At 33.8% G+C, this 20,852-nt stretch overlaps 1 protein-coding gene across 5 annotated transcripts in view; it reads left to right on the forward strand.

The window, feature by feature from the left end:
- Positions 1 to 20,852, forward strand: part of KCNT2 (potassium sodium-activated channel subfamily T member 2) — a 411,763-nt gene that overhangs the window by 162,041 nt on the left and 228,870 nt on the right. The gene's annotated exons all lie outside the window — the stretch shown is intronic.

Below are 20,852 nucleotides of genomic sequence, written 5' to 3' on the forward strand. Positions count from 1 at the left end.
CCTTTTTCTTGTCCATGATCTTTCCCAGGATATTTTAAAGTATTTTGATTCAGAGTATGTCAAAATACTTATTTTAGCAATGTCTTCTTTTTCTACATGAATTGCTTAAACTGATGATATCTCTTACCCAGGTTAATATACCAGGGTTACATTATCTTCCACTAACATCTTGCTTTGCAAATATTATATAGAATATTTCTGATTTTCCCTAATAATCCAGGTTCATTTGGACACTTAATACTCTTTTATAGAGGCTGTCTGTTAGCCCATTGAATTACATTTATTATAGGTCTTTGTTAGGTCTTTATGTACAAGTTTTGGGTATTTATTTTTAGGTTCCTGGTTTGCTAGCAAATTGATTTTAGGATGTTCTAAATATCTCATTAGAATTTCATATGAGCTTGTTCCCTCTAGTATGCCTACTGTGAAGGTGGAAAACCACTTTCAATTCTCTGCTTTATAATTATATCTAATATTGACAATTGAGAGTGCTCGGTCTTCTTTTCTACAAGCCAAATATTCCCCAAATGCTTAAACTGTTCTCCCCAGGATTTGTTTGTTTGTTTGTTTGCCTTTCTCTAAATTTTTCCTATTTTATGATTATAAATTCAAATAGGGCCCAGTGCTGAATAACTGCAAAGATGCAGCTCGTCTATATAAAAGCGTTTTGTAATTTCTAAAGTGCTATTCAAACATGAAGTAGTATTTTTATTGCTGCAATTTAGGGGAAATATTTTTAGTTTAAAAAAATGATTGTTCTTCTTAGGTTTTATTTTTCACAGGGGCATATTTATATACAGCTATCTAGTGTGTCATTAGGTAGAAAACAAACAAACAAAAAGTCATGAGATTTGAAGATATCTTGGTGTACCTCTTTCTTGCTGTGTGACTTTAGTTGAATGACAGGTTTCCTGAGCCTCAATCTACTTATTTGTCAAACGGAGAAAAAAGAATATTATATAAATTTCAGCAATAGGATTTGGGGCAGCTTTTAAAATAGACATGAAATTGGATTATTATAACAGAAACAGAAAAAACTACAAGTCAACAGAGTAGGGATTAAGTATAAACATTGTATAAACATTATAAGAAGCTTCCAGGCCACACAGTAGAGGGCAAGTATGTAATTTTACCTAGCTCTCATTAGAAAGAGTAAATACATAGTTAGAGAAAAACAAAACGCACGTTTCTCAATGAAATTAATACTTTCCCTCTTGCAGAACTCAGGAATTTCATTATGTAGACAAAATAATACAGAAATGTTATATATAATAATACAATATGTTTTATATAAAATTTTTTATAATGTGCAAATAGCATTGGCTCCCTGCCTATTGCCTTAGAGTTTTGCTTGCGTTATCTCTTTTAATTCCTATAATAGCTCTGTAACACTGGGATACTTCTTATCTCTTGTCTATAGAGGAGACAGATAAGGTCGGAGGGAGTTAAGTGAGTGTTTAAGTAAGTTGGACATCAGAAGTGAGTCCGGGTTTCTCTGACCATACTCTGCCTTCTTTTTCATGCATTTAAGCCTTATCGGTAGTTTGAAAGCAATTCTTTTTTCAGGGGATGACATGTTGTGGTTAAAAAATTATGGTGCTTTACAAGATTCAACTTTATCCTAGGAGATCCATTAGAAAACGTAGAGCAGTGGAAGAATAATTTATACTTTCATTTAACTTTTCCTAATATCATTCTCTTTCCAGGCCTTTGGTAAGAGTTAGAGAGAAGGCTACCAAGGCTCTTCTTGCTCCCAATGACCTGCCTTCTCTATCTGCCTAGATGTTTATAGAGGTAGACGGATTTCAAGATCATCTAGAAGCTGATAACTGCAGCAGTCCATAACAACGTTGTTGATTCTTCTGTCTTTCCAGACAACTTTTTTTTTGGTCTATCTTCTCTGTCAGTTACTCCACTATTCACCTTATCCCCTAAAAGAAGTGAAAAATACTCGGCGTATCTGGAGTCCTCCCCTTTCTTCACATTGAGTATTCAATCCATTGACAAGCCCTATTGGCTCTACCTTCCAAATCTTTCCATGCAGCTCTGCACTGTCACTACTCCTTTTATGCTCCATTATCTCTTGCTTGGATGATCTGGTCTGTCTGCAGCATAATTGCTCCCTTATGTTTACCTCTCTGACCCCAACTTACATTGTACTTATTGTACTTTCTCTCTTTCAGTAGGCATCCTCACCACAGTTTTCTTTTTGTTCCTTGATGATATTATGGTGATTCCTGACGTGTGGGTTTTGAACTAAGTGTTTCCGATTCCTTGTATGTTCTTTACTTAGCTTTTGGCCTCCTTTAGGTCTTGGCTCATATGTCAAATACTTAAAGGAACTTTTCTTGACAATTCAGTTCAGGGTCTTAAAAATGTTGCTACACCATCTACCACCAACTACTCTGTAATACATTAGCTTTTTGTTATCTTCAATCATTTGCTTGTATCACAATTTTTTTCTTCTGCTAACATAAAATATGTTCTGGAAATGGAACTGAGTTTTTATTGTACATTTGAGGCAAATTATTTCATTGAAGATGGAAAGAAAGAGAAAGGAAAAATGAAACAGTGAAGCAGTGATTTTACTTTAAGTTCAATTTCATCCAAAGTGATTAATGATGAAGACCAATTAATGCACTGTATTATTCTTTTCATACTAGCCATGTTTTGAACCTTGTGACAAATATTTACAACAGGGATCAAAACTTTAGAGATCTACATTTCTAATGGGTAAAGACAGATGGTAGTAAAGAGAACGATATTAAGTGAGTTCTTTTACATTACATAAGTGGAAGGAAGACACTGTAGACAAATTTTTCACTTAGGAAAGGCAGCATAGCTTAGTTAAATTTCATATGATTTGGAACATTTGTCTTAGTTAATTAGTAGCTTAATAACTATCAGTGGTTTAGTTCACTAGATTATAAATGTGGTCTCCTTTCGATACAGAGAAGGACTCAGAATACAGTCCCTGAATAAACAAAGTACTTTTAGGTAACTTGCTCTCTTCCTAATTGATTTCTCTCAAAAATTAAGATATGTCTAATTTTGAAGATTTCACAGAGAAGGCTTATTTAACTTCCACAAAGTTGGGGGTAATTGATGAAAAGCTTTATTATATTTCTAGGGCTACCTCTTATGAGTAGAGTGAACCTTGGTCAAGATTTTTACCCTTACTGCCCTAAGATGCTACTTCTGTAGAGAAATGAGTTGGACTAGATCAATCAGTTGTTCCCAACCAGTAAGCTGAGATTCTGTAGTTTGCTCCATACCTATCATCAGTGTCGTCAGGGCTTTGTTATTCTATGACACTGATAATTGCTAAGAATGAGGATAAAGGTGATTAAAATAATGACCGTTAAATGATATTTTTAGTTGAATGAGTCTCCTGGAGTGAAAAAGTATAGAGAAAGGTATATTTATTGTACATGTTGGATTTTAAAAAAATCTATCTTTTGCTTATTTTTTTGTCATGTAATTTGAAAATAAAATACAGAATAAAAGCTTTTACTGAATGGTAGCATCTTAATTGCAATATTATTGCCTACTTTAATCTCCTTGAGTTTAAATAATCTGATATGGTAAGTCTCTTACAAATTTTCTAAAAATTAAAGTCATAGGAGCAATGTCCATTAGGTTAATGCTAACACGGACTATGTTTTCCAGTAACTCTCTTTAGTTTAGAATGTGTCATTGACCTTCCGACACTGCTCTTTGAACAAATATCATTGATCAGGAAAACAGTTGTAGTTTGCGGTAATTTTTTTTTTTTTTTTTTTTGGCTTAAGAGGCCATTCTGTATAGATACTGATGTATTTGATACTAGCTTACAAGCAATTAAATATACCATTGATAGAAAGGTTAGCTGAGTGCTCAAATGGACTGCTCAGCTTCCTTTCAACAGTGTTGTTTCTCACATATGGTTATGTTTGTATATTACAGAATTATCTGTGAATATTATAGTCCATGAAATGGATATAAGTTCATTAACTGTCTCTTAGAAGGGAGAAATTTTTTAGTTGATTTTAAGCAGAGATTATTATGAAACTGAAAGAGCTATCATTATGACAAAGTTTCTCTGTTGATGTACATGATATTTTAATATTACACTTTAATAACTGAATTTAAATAAGTAGTTACATAAAAATAAGAGTCAGTTTTACTGTGAGAGTAATTCTCATAGCTTACAATGTAAAGAGACATGTTAAGTTGTACTTTCTGTTTTAGTTTTAATGGTTAAGTTCAAACCATTTCTGTTAGAATAAAACAAAGCTTATTTTGTGCCTCATTTAATTTCCAGAAAATGTTGACTAGAGACTATTTGGTCTTGTTATCTGGCAGTAGCCAGCAAGATATTCTTGTGGAAATGCAATAAATGAGTACAAATCAGTTTAAATTAGCTGGTATTTATTTGGTCTTATTTCATATTTCACATGTGCAAGGACATTTAAATTGAGTGTTCATCTTACTAACTTCTTGATAGTAAAGAAGATGGGGTGTGTACATATTTTATTTTTATCAACTCTGTGAACATATCTTTAAACATATAATGGAAATTAATAGTGTGTAAGCTAATATTTCTATATTATTTCTTGGATATACACTTTACTTTTGAGGACTGAATGAGATAAGTAAAATAAATTTAAGCAAAAAGCAAAGTAGGTTGTAGAGAATAAAGGGCTCACAACTTAGAAAATCCTTTTACACTGAATTTAGTAGCATTTCTATATCTATTATTTGCTCTGGTCAGAGCTATAAATTCACTTGGGTGATTTTCATGGGCAGTCTTAAAAGTGATTTTCAACCTGAGACTAATAGTTTAGTGTAAATATATTTGCTTCTTGGGGCAGTAGAAACCACTCACAATATCAGTAGCTATTGATTTACTGATGACCTCAAACACTACCCAAATGATTTCATTCTGTGGCTTAAAATTCTTCATTTGTGCTGTTAGAGTCTTCAGGTTAATGCAAATATCTTAGTGTTGTATATGAAATAATTTATAATTTGTCCCTGCTTTCTTCACTGACCTCATCTACTCATATTTGCCCTACTCAAAATGCTTTTGTTTATAGTCATATTGCACCATAGTAATGCATTTTACAGTTGAGTTTTTAATGGAAAATTTTATTATATCTTCTTTATAGCCTTTTTTTAAAGTAAACTAATGAGAGGAAGACGAAACATAAATTCAAAGGAAAGCAGAACAGGCATTATGCTTGTTTGTTTTTGAAAGTTAAGCCTTAAAAAAAAGGAAAAGGGGAAACGTAATTCTTAGAACGATTGACCTTTTGTATTATTGTATTACTGGGAAGGGAGTAAAGGTATATTTAGAAAGGGATCTCTGCTATCACAGTGGGGTTCAGAAAAGCAGTGTAAGTTCTTTCTAATATTAAAGTCAGAAAAGTTTATTTGAAGAAATATTTACATGTGCATGGAGGCTATGAACATGCATGTGGACATGTGATACATACCTGTAGACCCACACGTATACTCCATAGGTAAACACACACACACACTCTCTCTCTCTCTTATTTATTTATTTTTTTTTCAAGCTCATTTCTTCTGTGAGCCATCATCAAATGATGTAGTTCCTCAGGGATCAGTTCTAGGTCCTTTTTAAGTTTCATCATTTCTTCTTATATTTTTCTTTCAGGAATATATCTTACATTTTAGTTATATTATCTGTAATTCTATAAATATAGCAGTATGGATAGTGTGTTATGATATGTGTCCATACAAATTAATATCTAGGGATGGCTAATGAGCTTGTGAAGGACTTTGATCAGGAACTGGTACCGACTATTGCCAGTTTCAAGCGTCAATAGTTCTGTGCCCAAATCCTTTCGAATTAACATAAGATGAATTAGAAATATTTTTCAAGACATATGGTTGGCAAGAAAATATTGTTTGTTTGCCTCTGCCCTTGTGTAATTGGATTATAAGAACATGGTGAGCACAGTAGCCCTTAGGGAACCTTTTCAAACCTATTTCCATTTAACAGCACCTTCGGTCACCTGATTCCACAAGCTGGTTATTGAACCTGCCTTTAGTACATTTTCATACTTTTGTGGTATGAACTTTTTTTTTTCCCCCCATGTGTTTGTTCCCATATGTTTGTTGATATGTAATCCTCTTTGATCTTACAAAATAGGGATTAATAACTATTTTATGTGACGGAGTTTCATGTAAGATTTGCTCTCAATGTATAATGTTTGGCTACAAGGCTGTGGAGGGCAAGGAGAATCAAGCTGAAGCCTCAATTTTTCCTCTTTACATTCGTGGTTACAAATATGCCCCCCAAATAACTTGAAAATGATGACCAAATAAATAGTCTTAGGTCAGTTTCTATGACTTTAATTACAACTTTTAAATGCAACTGTTTCTGTTACATTTCCTCTTAGACTCCTCAAACTAAATATGTCCAAAAGAAAATTTATATTTCTTTCCAAAATGTCCCCATCTCTGAGATAGCAATTACTGCTCATTCTTTTGAGCAATCCAGATACATAGGAGGCATTCTTAACACTTCCTGCTTTGTTACAGAATACACAATCAACAAATCCCATAGATTTTACCTTCTAAACATCCTGCAAATCTATCCACTTCTGTACTTCTTAGTCACCACCTTATTTATCTAAATGACCATAACCTCTTTATAGCAACAGCTATATATGTGGCTTACCTATATGCCCTCTGGCTCTATTCCAAACCATTCATCTCATGATGACCAAATGACCTTTGTGATATACAAATATGACTGTGTTGCCACATACTTAATACTTGTTAAAATATTCCATGTGTCTTGGGGTATAGGTAAAGCTTAATTTGTTCTGAATTTCTTTCATGAACAGTGTTCTCCCTATGTTTTTATTTTCACCCCACATCTTTATTTTTTCTCTGCTTAGGAGTCCTATTTTTGTTGTTTTGTTTTTACTTCCTCCATCATGATAACCTCCCTTCTACCTAGAATGCTCTGCCTTCTCTACTGAATAAAAGTTGAAAGCCTGATATCCTTTTTTATTTTAAGCATGACTCTTGCACTGAAGTCCGAACCACCTGCTTAGGTCAAATTTCACTATGAACGGAAATCATAACTCTGGAACCTCTCTTTCTATAGTTGTATACATATACATTAGTCATTATTTTCTATCTCTTCCACTAAAATCTAAGTTCCATCAAGGAAACAGTCATGCTGGTTTTTACATACCAGCTTCTTTGCCAGTACTAAGTACTGTGACTGACATTTAGTAGTACTCAATAAATAGAATGGAGAACAAAACTTTTTCAAATGCATGTGATCTGCAACAGAGCAAATATAAAAGCATAAGCACTTATATCTCACATTTTTCAGGAGAAGCAAATCCTATAAGTTTTCCAAGAAGCGAGAAGTAATAAATTAAAAGTGTTCTCATTTATTAGTAGAAAGGTAAAATGATTAAGTACTAGGTTGCCTTTATTTACTGTCTTATGTGATTTTGTTTTAAAAACATGAAAATAATTATAATAGCTTTTCTGTCAGTGGTACAGCAGAACTATTCTTTTTCTCAATAAGGGTTTAACCTCTTAATGTTGGAGTTTCATAGAATGGGAGTTTCCAGACGAACATGATGAATTTTCTTGATTATTGACTGTACCGTGCAATTGCCTTGACCATAATGGTTTTGTCTCCTATTTTCACCTGGTTTGATTTACTTTAATCATCCTTCTTATTCCATTGTTTTGTCTCTTTATTTGTCTAGTTCCTTCACAATTCACAGTGGGAAATACATTTTACATTAAGGCACAGTACGTATTTCTTAATAAATGTTTATGAATGAATATGAATAGATACTTTATATAGCATATGACCTAAGGATTCAACAGAACAACACACTACATGATTAAAAGCTCCATCTTTCCTACTAATGACAGAACCCCCCCCAATTTCATTTGTATACATAATAGTAATGACCCACAGGCTGAGTCTATAAAAAAATCTACAAAGATGGTTTAGCAGATGCTTTTATATTCTTTAAATCATTAATGATGAAAGAAGATAAAATGTAATAAATTGCAATTTAACATAATTTTGTTTAAAGAAGTATATTCTATAGGACTGACAATGGACAATGTGGAGTCCATTTAATTGAAATGTTTAATATAAGAAAGAACACTTAGCAGTCTGGTTGGTAAAGCCTTAGATAATTTCTGTCATATGCCTTGGTGATTCTTCTTTCATTAGATGAAAGAAAAAAGGGGGAAAAAAAAGTAGATTTTAAAATATATAAATTAAGAGAGCATTCAAAATGGAGGAATATTTTGTTAAAATGAGATTTAAGAAGTGAATACTTTTTAAATATTTATTTTTTTACTTCTAAGGGTAATCTGAAATGAGAGGCCAGCTATGATATATGTCATAAATCTTGATACTGCAAAATGGGTCCTAATACTTTTCAGTTAATGTGTTAAGATGTTTCATAGAGGTGTTTAGTTTCTTTAACTAAAATTATTCTTAATAAGATTGAACACTATTTCAGTTAACAAAAAGGTGGAATGTTAATTTTTTTAATGAGTTACAGTTTTGAGTCTTCCTTTCCATATGGCATGCTCAATTTGGTGAGCCACATTTCAAAATAATTGCAGTACTTAGGAAAAAAATCTGTCTTCTCCCAGCTTCTTTCTGAGCAGGATGAGGAAGCTTCTGTGCTTATCTAGTGCTTTGTTTGGCTGCTGTGGGGCTGTATGTATAGACTGTACCTTGTCAGAAATCTCAAGGTTCAGATTTGTAGAAACTCAGTAAAAGAGATGCTGAGTGAGGCATATTGATTTTTTTTTTTGGATCTGCGGAAGGAATGGTAGGTCATGCCAAAATGCATACTTACGGGTTTTTAAGTGGAATCAAATTAAGATGAAGGGTAGAGATGGAGAATTTTTAAAATGTTGTATTTTTAAGTTATATATTTGGATATCCATGAAAAAACAAAAAAAAAATTAGGGACTGGCAGTTTCATTATTAAATTCCTTTATGGAACAGTACTCCAGGGATGTGTAATCCACATCATAGACAAAGATGAAAGTTACTCAAGTCATTTTATGATTAAGGTAAACTGCGCTTCTAAAATACTAAGACAAAGCACAAACTATAAGCTCACATTCTCAAAGTTTATTCCATAAAACCCTAACTCTTTGAAATATTCGGTATAAACCGAAATATTTGGCAGATATGTTTGGTAAATCCTATAAAATTAATCCATCCTCAGAGATCCACAATAAATATTAGCTCACTAAAAAAATCTGAAAAGTCATTTGATAAAAAACTATACTTAACCCAGAGTTGCCAAATGTATTTGACTGCAGAATCTTTTATCTGCTTAATATTTACCGCCAAATTGGATTGTCAAGGAACATATACATACAATGAAATACAGAACTGAAGACAAAGTTCACTTTAAAATGATGGATTTAAAAATCCTGTGGTAATAAATTGCCAGGATAAAATTGTAAGTTCATTTAAATTAAAAATTAAAACCAAACAAAATATTAAACAAATAAAAAGACGCCAAACATTACTTCCCAAAGTGCATTTGAGGTAATGCACTTCCCAAAGTTTATGCACTTCCCAAAGTGCATAAACTTTTAATAAATGGGTATACTTAACATTCACAAAATATAAAATCCATAAGTCATATAAAATTAAATATCTGTTTAAATCTTAATAGTGAGTATGAATATATGTTTTAAGTAATATAAAAAGAGAAAATTCTATGGGAATTTTTTTCAAAATGTTACTCTTTTAAAATTTAGGTCTTAAATGTTAACATATCATGCTATTACTTACATAACTTAGTGACTTGTATAAATATACACATCTAGGATATATAGATATACTGTCTTTTATATAATCACAAATGAAATCCTTTCATTCAGTTAATCTCAGTGATAAGTAATCCTTTAAAACAAGTCACTAGCCTGATGTTGACATACTGGCACTAAAATAGTGCTTAATCTTTTTTCCCTTACTGCTTTTCCAAGAATTCGTTGTCAGTTTCTGTAAATGATGGCAGTCAACCCTCCAAAGGTCAACTAATCTCAGCATGACTATTCTTTGTAAATAGTTAAAGATTATGGGTTTACCTTGCAAATTGCCTAACTTTTCTTTTTTTTTTCTTTTTTTTTTTGGAGCCTTCTATGATGACCCATATTTCCACTTCCATAACCCTTGGGACTCGCAGCATTGAGAAAGGACACAATTATAGCTACTCATTAATCCGTGGATGGTGTCCTGCTGCTAATAAATTTGTTAGTGAATCCCTAGGAAGAGGGATAAATACTGTTTTCTTATCACCACTTTCTCTCTCTTCAATCCCCGACCCTATTGTTAGCAGTAGCATTTTATTTTTTTATAAAATAGAAACAAAAGCTTTATAACACTTTTGTGTATATATTTGATTCATTTTTATTATTCCATTTCTCTTATGCTGGGGCTATAAATAAATAACAAAATTACTACTGAATTCACTGAACATTATTCTATCCCAGACATTTCACAGAGCATTAGCTCATTTATTTATCATTATAGCCAATGAGAAGTTAATATTATTGTTAATACATTTGGTTTTCAATTGAGGAGCATGAAGCTTGAATAACTTACCTAGGTTAGCACTGTATTAGAAAGTAAAACTGTTTATTAATTTATGATATTATTAGTAATAGTAAAGTGAAGTCATAATCATTCACTTTAGATTTTAGAGGCTCTTTTTTCACACAGACTGGGTGAAAGACCTTTGTCCTATTGATGTCTGCATCTGCAACATCCAGTACAATACTTGGCTAGTAAACCATTAATAAATTTATTTGTATGAATAAATGTGACTAACTTTTATAATGTTAGGTAGCTTTTTTCCATTATAAAACATTTAAGTAAAATTTTATAGCATGTGTTAGTATTTATAAATGATTTTATTATTAGTTAAAATCTATAGGTATTTTTGCAATAGAGAAATTCTAATAAAAAGATATTCATTTGCAATTTTTTATTTGAAAGTAAATGACTATAAGTGAATTAGAGTAACTTTGATATATATTAGCTAAGCAAAAATTATAAATAGAACATGGTGTGATATTGGTTTATTTTTTATATTTTAGATTGCAATAAATTTTTTAATTTAAAATGTTTAGACAGGGGATATAGGACAATAAACAAAATGTGTGTTATAATTAGATAACTACCAAAACCAAGTATTTTAAGAAAGCTAATATATATATACACATATATAGTTCCCAGTCACGAAACAATACTAAATTTGATTGCTAGAATATATAAACATACCAAAGTATTTACTAAAATCCACCAACCATGATCATTTTTGCTTTAATGAGACATTATTAAATTCTCCTGCTACTTTTAATTTAATATGGCATTTAAATTGTTTAACTTGGTTTTAACTGACTGAAAAGATGCATCTCTTTTATGATAAGGCAAAATAGAATATTATGCTTATGAATGTGCTGTATTTGAGTACATTTTGTATTTAATTTATCAGAAAATCTCTGCTTATCATTAAAATTATTTCTGGATACAGACACAAAATAAGAACTCACCAAAATTCATTAATTATGATGAAAGAGAGGAGACAGTTTTCATTTAATAATAGCTCCAAAAACATGTGTGAATGAAACAAGATAACAATCTATATTACAATGCCTAATTATCACGTATTGCTTCAAATCTTTATGTAACATGTTTTAGGATTCAGAGATCTAGATAAAATAACTAATATGTCTTATTGAAATATTAATGTTTGTGCATAATGCAAATCCAATACGTTTTCAATTCTAAAACTGTCTTTGGTTTAATTATTATATAATATATAAGTAACAGTGAACTGTCTGTGTATCCACCTGTCCTGAAGGCACACTTTCTTCTCTTCCTTCCTACAATTAGCTGAATTATTTTTTGAAGAGATGGTTTATATATAAGGATATATCTTACTTGAATGATTACCACAGAGCAGTAAAATAAGTCTTTATATTTATTATCTTTGAAACATTTCGAGTTGTGTTGCCGGTAACCAAAATAATATGCAATTAAACAATGTTTTACACATGTTGTGTATAGGTACTCTATAATGGGTATCAGAAAATGATGCTATGACTATATAATGTGAATCAGAGCAGTCTATTTTCTGTTTTTTTTTTCCCCCCCCGAGACGGAGTCTCTCTCGTCGCCCAGGCTGGAGTGCAGTGGCCGGATCTTGGCGCACTGCAAGCTCCGTCTCCCGGGTTCCCTCCGTTCTCCTGCCTCAGCCTCCCGAGTAGCTGGGACCACAGGCGCCCGCCGCCACGCCCGGCTAATTTTTTGTATTTTTAGTAGAGATGGGGTTTCACCGTGTTAGCCAGGATGGTCTCCATCTCCTGACCTCGTGATCTGCCCGCCTCGGCCTCCCAAGTGCTGGGATTACAGGCGCCCAGCCTAATCTCTGTTTTTAAATCAAACTTCTCCATATCTTTGTATCATTTTGTAAAAAAACTCTGAACAAGTAATTTTAAAAATACTCTTTAAATGAAATGTTTAGGATTTGGTGAGGCTTGAAGACAGTTTTTTCTTAAATAATGTGAACATTCTACCTTTAGGATTTGATAAGCTAGTGAAAATTTCTGCAAAATTCCCTTCTAAACAATTTCAACTCTTTCAGGAGGTGATTTTTTTTTTTTTTTTTTTTACATAAAAACAAGATAACAAAAAGGGAAGTAGTTGCAAAAGTTAATGGGAAAGTGACAATGGAGTCCAGATTGTATACCTATCACAGGCAATTCTGTCTCTAATATGGAGTAATTTGTTTCTTCCATAAAACATAGCCTAGACAGTTGTCTGAATGTTTTAGTATGTACTGAACTGATTGACTGAACTTTTATCAGAGTATGCAGTATTCACTGAAACATAACAGGATTATGAGTCAAGCATTTGATTTGTAAGTCTACATGGTAGCAAAGTTAATCATAAAAACTTTTGAAATACGTTATTGGCATAGACTTTTCAGAATGAAATGTGACTAAAATAAATATATCTTATATTGGAATATGCAATTTTTTTATAAAAGATAAATTTTTAGTTTATTATTTACTTGTACATTACATATGTAGAATGAATTTCAATAAGTAAATCAAATGCATTTCAAATTCCCCAATTTTTCATTTATTATATTTAAATATTACTACCTGAAACAAAAGCTGGAGTTATAAATGCTAGTTACTAGGAAAAGTAAAGCCTATTTTACTTACTTTTAGTACTTGACTATTTCAAATGATATTACGTTAAGTAAACAGTCCAAATAGTGAAGGTGAGATAAATGAGACAAAAGTTTAAGAAAGAAACAAATTAGATCCAGATGCTGTATTCCATAATCATATATATATATGGAATATGTATATATATATATATATATATATATATATATATATATATATAGAGAGAGAGAGAGAGAGAGAGAGAGAGAGAGAGAGAGATAGTATCTACTGCTGAATAACAAAGCACCCCTAAACTTAGTGGCTTAAAATAGCTAGTTGGTTATTTCTCAAAATTCTGTGGTTGATTTCCAGGGCTGATTTTCTGCCAGTCTCACCTTAATTACTCTTTCAACTTAAACAATCTGATGGCATGAGAGGAAATGGAAGATATAGCACGGCCCTACTATCATGTCTGGCAATTGGAAGAGAACCAAGTAGGACATCTTAGTTCTTTTCCACATGGCCTCTCATCCTCTAGTAGACTGTACCACCATCTTCACAGTGTTGTGGTCTCGGGGTATCAAGAAAATGAGAAAAAGAGCTGCAATGTCTCTTAAGACTTAGCATCTGCAACCACATGATGTCACTTCCATCATATTTATTGGTCAAAGCAAGTCGTTAGTCCAGTTCAGATTCAAGGACCTGAAGACATAGACTTCATATCTTGATGGGTGGTACAGGAATATTATATTGCAAAAGAAGGGTTTGTTGAACATATGAAGACTTGATTTGTTGGCAGCTATTATAATATTCTATCAAACTACAGACTATAGAGGTTTCTTTAAACAGTGAGAATCCCGCAGCTTTTTGAACCTGAGGTTGAGCTGTGTTTAAAGAATATGAATACTGCCCTTATGAGTACATTATGTTAAAAGGACAGACAAAAGACCTGAAAGCACAGTAGGAGACTTTTCTGATAATTTAGGTCTGGAAAATAAATGTTTGAATTAGGAAATACATATTTTAACTATAATCAGAGATTGGCTTTTAATGCATATTCAAGCAAAAGTAAGCATTCATTATTTGAATCTTTAAAAATATGTAAGTTATCTTCCTTTTCTATTTTCTAGTGAAGTATAAAGAATTTAAGCAAAAATTGTTTACACTGTCAAACATATGTTATTTTAAATAAAATTTTAAAACCTGACTTTACAGAAGTATTATACAATTCCATTTTTGGTAATACTAGGCTACATCTGAATATTCTCATAATTAGTTTGGCAATATTCCATAGGGGCAGCTGTGCCAATAAACTGATATGAATCAATTCCTTGGTTTAAGTGTGCTTACAATCTGGCAACTCACACAAAATTTGTAAGCATAAAACGAAGGCGATTTTGCTGGGCCATTTTGGAGACCTGAAGTGAAAAAAGGAAAAGGAAAAAAAGCAAATAAACTCACACAAAAGTTGTAAACAATTAAAATGATGATGTATATCTTCCTTTCTCTCGTCTGTCTCTTGATCCTTTTATTTATGTACCTACCCATCTACATAACCATTCATAAACTTATTCTTGACTGTACCAAAATATGTGTGTATGTATATATACATATATATATGCATAAACACAATAGAATATGTATGCTACGTAATTTAGACAAATAAGGAGATTATCTTAAAAGGCTGGGAAAGGAACTTCTGGAAAGTAAACATTGAATATTTATTTCTTCATGGTTGTCATAATTGAGCCATGTGCTTAGTGTACCCGTAAGCCATAGTGAGAGTTCACAAATATACACTGATTTTTAAAATAACTTTATAGGGGTATAATACATGTATCATAAAATTTACTCATTTTAAGTGTAAATTCAATATTTTTTTCATGTATATTCAAAGTTATATATATAAAGTGATATATGCCATCACCTCAATTCAGTTTTAGAACATTTTCACCACCACATTCCCACCAACAGTCCCAGGCAACCACTAATTTGCTGGCTGTTCTCTGGATATTTCGTATAAACAGAATCATACAACATGTGGTCTTTTATATCTGACTTCTTTCATTCAACATGTTTTTGCAGTTTATCCAGAACTTGACCTCTTTTAATTTTTATTTATTTATTTGTTTACTGAGTAGTATTCCATGATTGTATTAGTCTATGCTGCTATAACCAAATTCCTGAGGCTGGGTAATATGTAAACAATAGAAATTTCTTTCTCACAATCTTGAAGGCTGTGAAGGCCAAGATCAAGGTGTTGGAAATTTAACATCTGTTAAGGGCCTTCTCTCTGCTTTCCAGAAGAGGACTTAATACTGCATCCTCCCAAGGCAGAAGGGCAAAAAGGGCCTAGCTGGTTCTGACCTACAATTTGATAAGGTTGCTAATTCCATTCATGAGTGCTCTACCCTCATGACTTTTCATCACCTCCTAAAGGCCCCAATTCTTAATAACGTTGCATTGTGAAATTTAAGTGTCAATGTGAATTTTGAAGGGGACACAAACATTCACATCATAGCCTTCTGCTCCTGGCCCATCAAAATGCATGTCCTGCTCATATAGAAAATACATTTTATTTCATCCCAGTAGCCCCTAATGTCTTAAGTTGTTCCAACACCAATTCCAAGTCCAAAGTCTCATCTAAATATCACCTAAATTAGATATGGGTGAGACTCAAGGCATGATTCATCCTGAGGCAAATTACTCTTCAGCTGTGAGCCTGTGAAATTAAACAAGTTTTGTGCTTCCAAAATACAATGGCGAGACAGGCATAGGATAGATTCTTATTCTAAAGGGGAGAAATAGGCAAGAAGAAATGAGTAACAGGTCCCAATTAAGTTTGAAATCCAACAAGGAAAAAACATTAAATCCTGAGGTTTGAGATTAATTTTTGCCTCCATGTCTTGACTTCTGGTCACACTGGGGAGGAGTTGGCCCCCATCAGGCCATGGGAAGCCCCATCTTCTAGGCTTTGCTTGGCATAGACCACACAGCAGCACCTATAGGGTTGGGGTCTAGTATCCCCAGCTCTCCCACACTGTCATTTCATGCTGGTGACTACAGCTATGGGGTTTCAGGGATAGCTCCACCCCTATGGCTCTACCAGGCATTGCTCTAGTGGGGACTCTCTGTGTGGCCATATCCCTGCAGTAGTTCTCTTTCTTGACCCCAAGTTCTCCAAGGCATCCTTTGAAATCTGGGGAAAGGTAACCATGCCTTCACAGCTTGTGCCCTTTGTGCACCTGCAAAATTAGCACCACATGGATGCCACCAAAGTTTACCATCTCCGACTCCCATAGCAGCATCCTGAGTCACTCTTGCACCTGCTTGACCAGCACTTGGGGTGGCCGAAGAGCACTGCACCGAAATGAAGAAAGCCAACTCTTGAGGCCCCAAAGGTGTCCTGGTTTCCTCTGTTGAAACTGTTCTGCCCTCAAAGTTTTCACACTCTAGAGCTGTGATGAGAGTGACAGTCTGGAAGAGCTCCAAAATGCCTTCAGGGTTATTCTTCCATTGTCTTGATGAAGACCACCTGGCTTCTTTTTATCTCACAAGAGTCTCCTTATCACATGGTTGCTTGGACAAACTGTTGGTGTTTTTTCTGGAGCACAATTTTTATTTACAATCTGACTAGGCTGACTATTTTCCAAATTATTAGGTTTTGCTTCTCTTTTGATTATAAATTTCATCTTTAATCCATTTCTCCCTTCTGGCATTTTACTAAAAGAAGTCAAGAACCACAATACATCAACCTGAACACTTTGCTTAGAGATGTCTTCTGCCGCATATTCTAGTTCACCACCTTTAAACTGTGCCTTCCACAGACATAATTACCCAGTTTTACCAGTTTGTAATAAGGATGACTTTTCCTCCAGTTTCCAATTAGATATTCTTCATTTCTGTCTAAGAACTCATCAGAAAGGTCTTTACTGTAAGTATTTCCCCCAATATTCTGGTCATGATTGTTTAAATAATCTATAAGAAGAGGTAGGCTACTCTCCTCTTCTGAACCTTCACCAAAATTGCCCTTAAACGCTGGAAATGTAGGCTTTTTTTCTGGCATGTACCCTAAAATTTTTCCTGCCTCTATCCATTACCTAATTCCAAAGCTGCTTTCACATTTTTAGGTATTTGATATAGCAACACCCTATTTCTCAGTGTCGATTTCTGTATTAGTTCATTTGTGCTGCTGTAATAAAATACTTGAGACGGTAATTTGTGAACAACAGAAATATATTTCTCACAATTCCAGAAGAAAGGGAATTCACGATCAAGGGCTCACAGATTTGGTATCTGGTGAGAGCCTTCTCTCTCACCAAGATGAGGCATTGTTGCTATGTCTTCACACGGCAGAAGGCATAAGAGCAAAAAGAGGACTAGCTAGTTCCCTCCAACACTTTTATAAGATTTCTAATCCCATTCTTGAGAGCTCCAGATTTAATCACCTCCTAAAGCCCACCTCTAAATAATGTTGCATTGTGAATTTAAGTTTCAACATGAATTTTGGAGGAGACACAGACATTCAAACCATATCAATTATACACTGATTGCTGTGTTGCAAATCTTACATCTTCCTCCAACATTGCACAATATATTTTATTATTCGTAGTCTCACTTTACTGTTTTTTGCTAATAGCAGCATTATTCTTAATGTTACTTTAACACATTTCTAATTTGAGGACATTTAACAACTTTTACACTGCTCCCTTCCTGTCACCTCATCAATAGCTTTGTACAAATGATTGATTCATTTAAGGACTTGTTTTAAGAATGGTTTGGTGTCTTAGTCCATTTTGTGCTGCCGTAAGATAATACCTAAAACTGGGTAATTTATAAGAAATGGAAATGTATTGGCTCATATTGGTTTTGGATGCTGGGAATCCAAGATCAAGGTGCTGGCAACTGGTGAGGGTCTTCCTGCTATCTCATAACATGGTAGAAGGGCAAAGAGAGAGAGGAAGCACACATGAGACAGAGAGAGAGAGAGAGAGAGAGAGAGAGCATGTGAGGGAGCCCATTCCCAGGATACCAACATTAGTTCATTCATGTTGGTGGAGCCCTCCTGACCTAAACACCTCTTAACGGTCTCACCTCTTAGTATGGTACAATGGCAATCAATTGTTTTTTTTCCTCTGATAGCATTTTATTGGATATGCTTGAATTATGCACATTCATAGCAATATATCATAATGAAGTCAGTGTATTCCTTTTTGGGGGGAAGCTTCTTAATGTTAAAAGCTTCCTAAGCATTATTTGCTAGAACACAGTTTGAATAACAGTGTAACTATGTAGTCTGATTTTATATATATATATATATTTTAATATACTTTAAGTTCTAGGGTACATGTGCACAACGTACAGGTTTGTTACATATGTACACATGTGCCATGTTGGTGTGCTGCACCTATTAACTCATCATTTACATTACATTAAGTATATCTCCTAATGTTATCCCTCCCCCCTCCCCACTCCCCACTTCATAATAGGTCCTGGTATGTGATGTTCCCCTTCCTGTGTCCAAGTGATCTCATTGTTCAATTCCCACCTATGAGTGAGAACATGCAGTATTTGATTTTCTGTTCTTGTGATAGTTTGCTGAGAATGATGGTTTCCAGCTGCATCCATGTGCCTACAAAGGACATGAACTCATCCTTTTTTATAGCTGCATAGTATTCCATGGTGTATACGTGCCACATTTTCTTAATCCAATCTGTCACTGATGGACATTTGGGTTGATTCCAAGTCTTTGCTATTGTGAATAGTGCCGCAATAAACATACGTGCACATATGTCTTTATAGCAGCATGACTTATAATCTTTTGGGTATATCCCCAGTAATGGGATGACTGGGTCAAATGGTATTTCTAATTCTAGATCCTTGAGGAATCGCCACACTGTTTTCCACAATGGTTGAACTAGTTTACAGTCCCATCAACAGTGTAAAAGTGTTCCTATTTCTCCACATCCTCTCCAGCACCTGTTGTTTCCTGATTTTTTAATGATTGCAAAGTTGCTTATCAGCTTATGGAGATTTTGGGCTGAGATGATGGTGTTTTCTAAATATACAATAATGTTGTCTGCAAACAGGGACAATTTGACTTCTTCTTTTCCTAACTGAATTCCCTTGATTTCTTTCTCTTGCCTGATTGCCCTAGCCAGAACTTCCAACACTATGTTGAATGGGAGTGGTGAGAGAGGGGATCCGTCTTGTGCCAGTTTTCAAAGGGAATGCTTCCAGTTTTTGCCCATTCAGTATGATATTGATTATGGATTTGTCATAAGTAGCTCTTATTATTTTGAGAAATGTTCCATCAATACCGAATTTATTGAGAGTTTTTAGCATGAAGGGCTGTTGAATTTTGTCAAAGGCCTTTTCTGCATCTATTGAGATAATCATGTGGTTTTTGTCTTTGGTTCTGTTTATATGCTGGATTACATTTATTGATTTGCATATGTTGAACCAGCCTTGCATCCCAGGGATGAAGCCCACTTGATCATGGTGGATAAGCTTTTTGATGTGCTGCTGGATTCGGTTTGCCAGTATTTTATTGAGGATTTCTGCATTGATGTTCATCAGGGATATTGGTCTAAAATTCTCTTTTTTGGTTGTATCTCTGTCAGGTTTTGGTATCAGGATGATGTTGGCCTCGTAAAATGAGTTAGGGAGGATTCCCTCTTTTTCTATGGATTGGAATAGTTTCAGAAGGAATGGTACCAACTCCTCCTTGTGCCTCTGGTAGAATTTGGCTGTGAATCCGTCTGGTCCTGGACGTTTTTTGGTTGGTAGGCTATTAATTATTGCCTCAATCTCAGAGCCTGCTATTGGTCTATTCAGGGATTCAACTTCTTCCTGGTTTAGTCTTGAGAGAGTGTAAGTGTCCAGGAAATTATCCATTTCTTCTAGGTTTTCTAGTTTATTTGCATAGAGGTGTTTATAGTATTCTCTGATGGTAGTTTGTATTTCTGTGGGGTCAGTGGTGATATCCCCTTTATCATTTTTTATTGCATCTATTTGATTCTTTTCTCTTTTCTTCTTTATTAGTCTTGCTAGCGGTCTATCAATTTTATTGATTTTTTCAAAAAACCAGTTCCTGGTTTCACTGATTTTTGGAGGGTTTTTTATGTCACTATCTCCTTCGATTCTGCTCTGATCTTAGTTATTTCTTGCCTTCTGCTAGCTTTTGAATGTGTTTCCTCTTGACATGAGTTTTGGAGGGGACAACATTCAAACCATAGCACTTGGAAATTGTTAACTCCTCAAGCCTTTTACTGTCTCTTCTTCCTAAATTATAAAAAAAGAAAAAGAAAAGACTTGGTATTTTGGTAGGGATTCAGTGTAGCGATTTCTGATCTCAATGTTCATTCGGTGTCTTTGTGTATCACCCATGAAATTGTCTGTCCGTTTTACAAGTTACTCAAATATACTATGTGATAAATTAACTACCATATTTGGTCACTAATCAAAATAAGAGCATATCTGGTCAATGTAGGAAAATAACTTACTAATTATGTTTTTCTTAGAAAAATATATTATAAAATATAAGAGCCTGACTATTAAATCGCTTTATGAAATGTGCTTTGGCTTTCAACAGAATAATGATGAGAACTTTTATGTCCCATTTGAAAGATTTAAGTTTA

This window comes from Papio anubis, chromosome 1 (genome assembly GCF_008728515.1).
Source record: "Papio anubis isolate 15944 chromosome 1, Panubis1.0, whole genome shotgun sequence".
In the NCBI taxonomy this organism is placed as follows: Eukaryota; Metazoa; Chordata; class Mammalia; order Primates; family Cercopithecidae; genus Papio; species Papio anubis.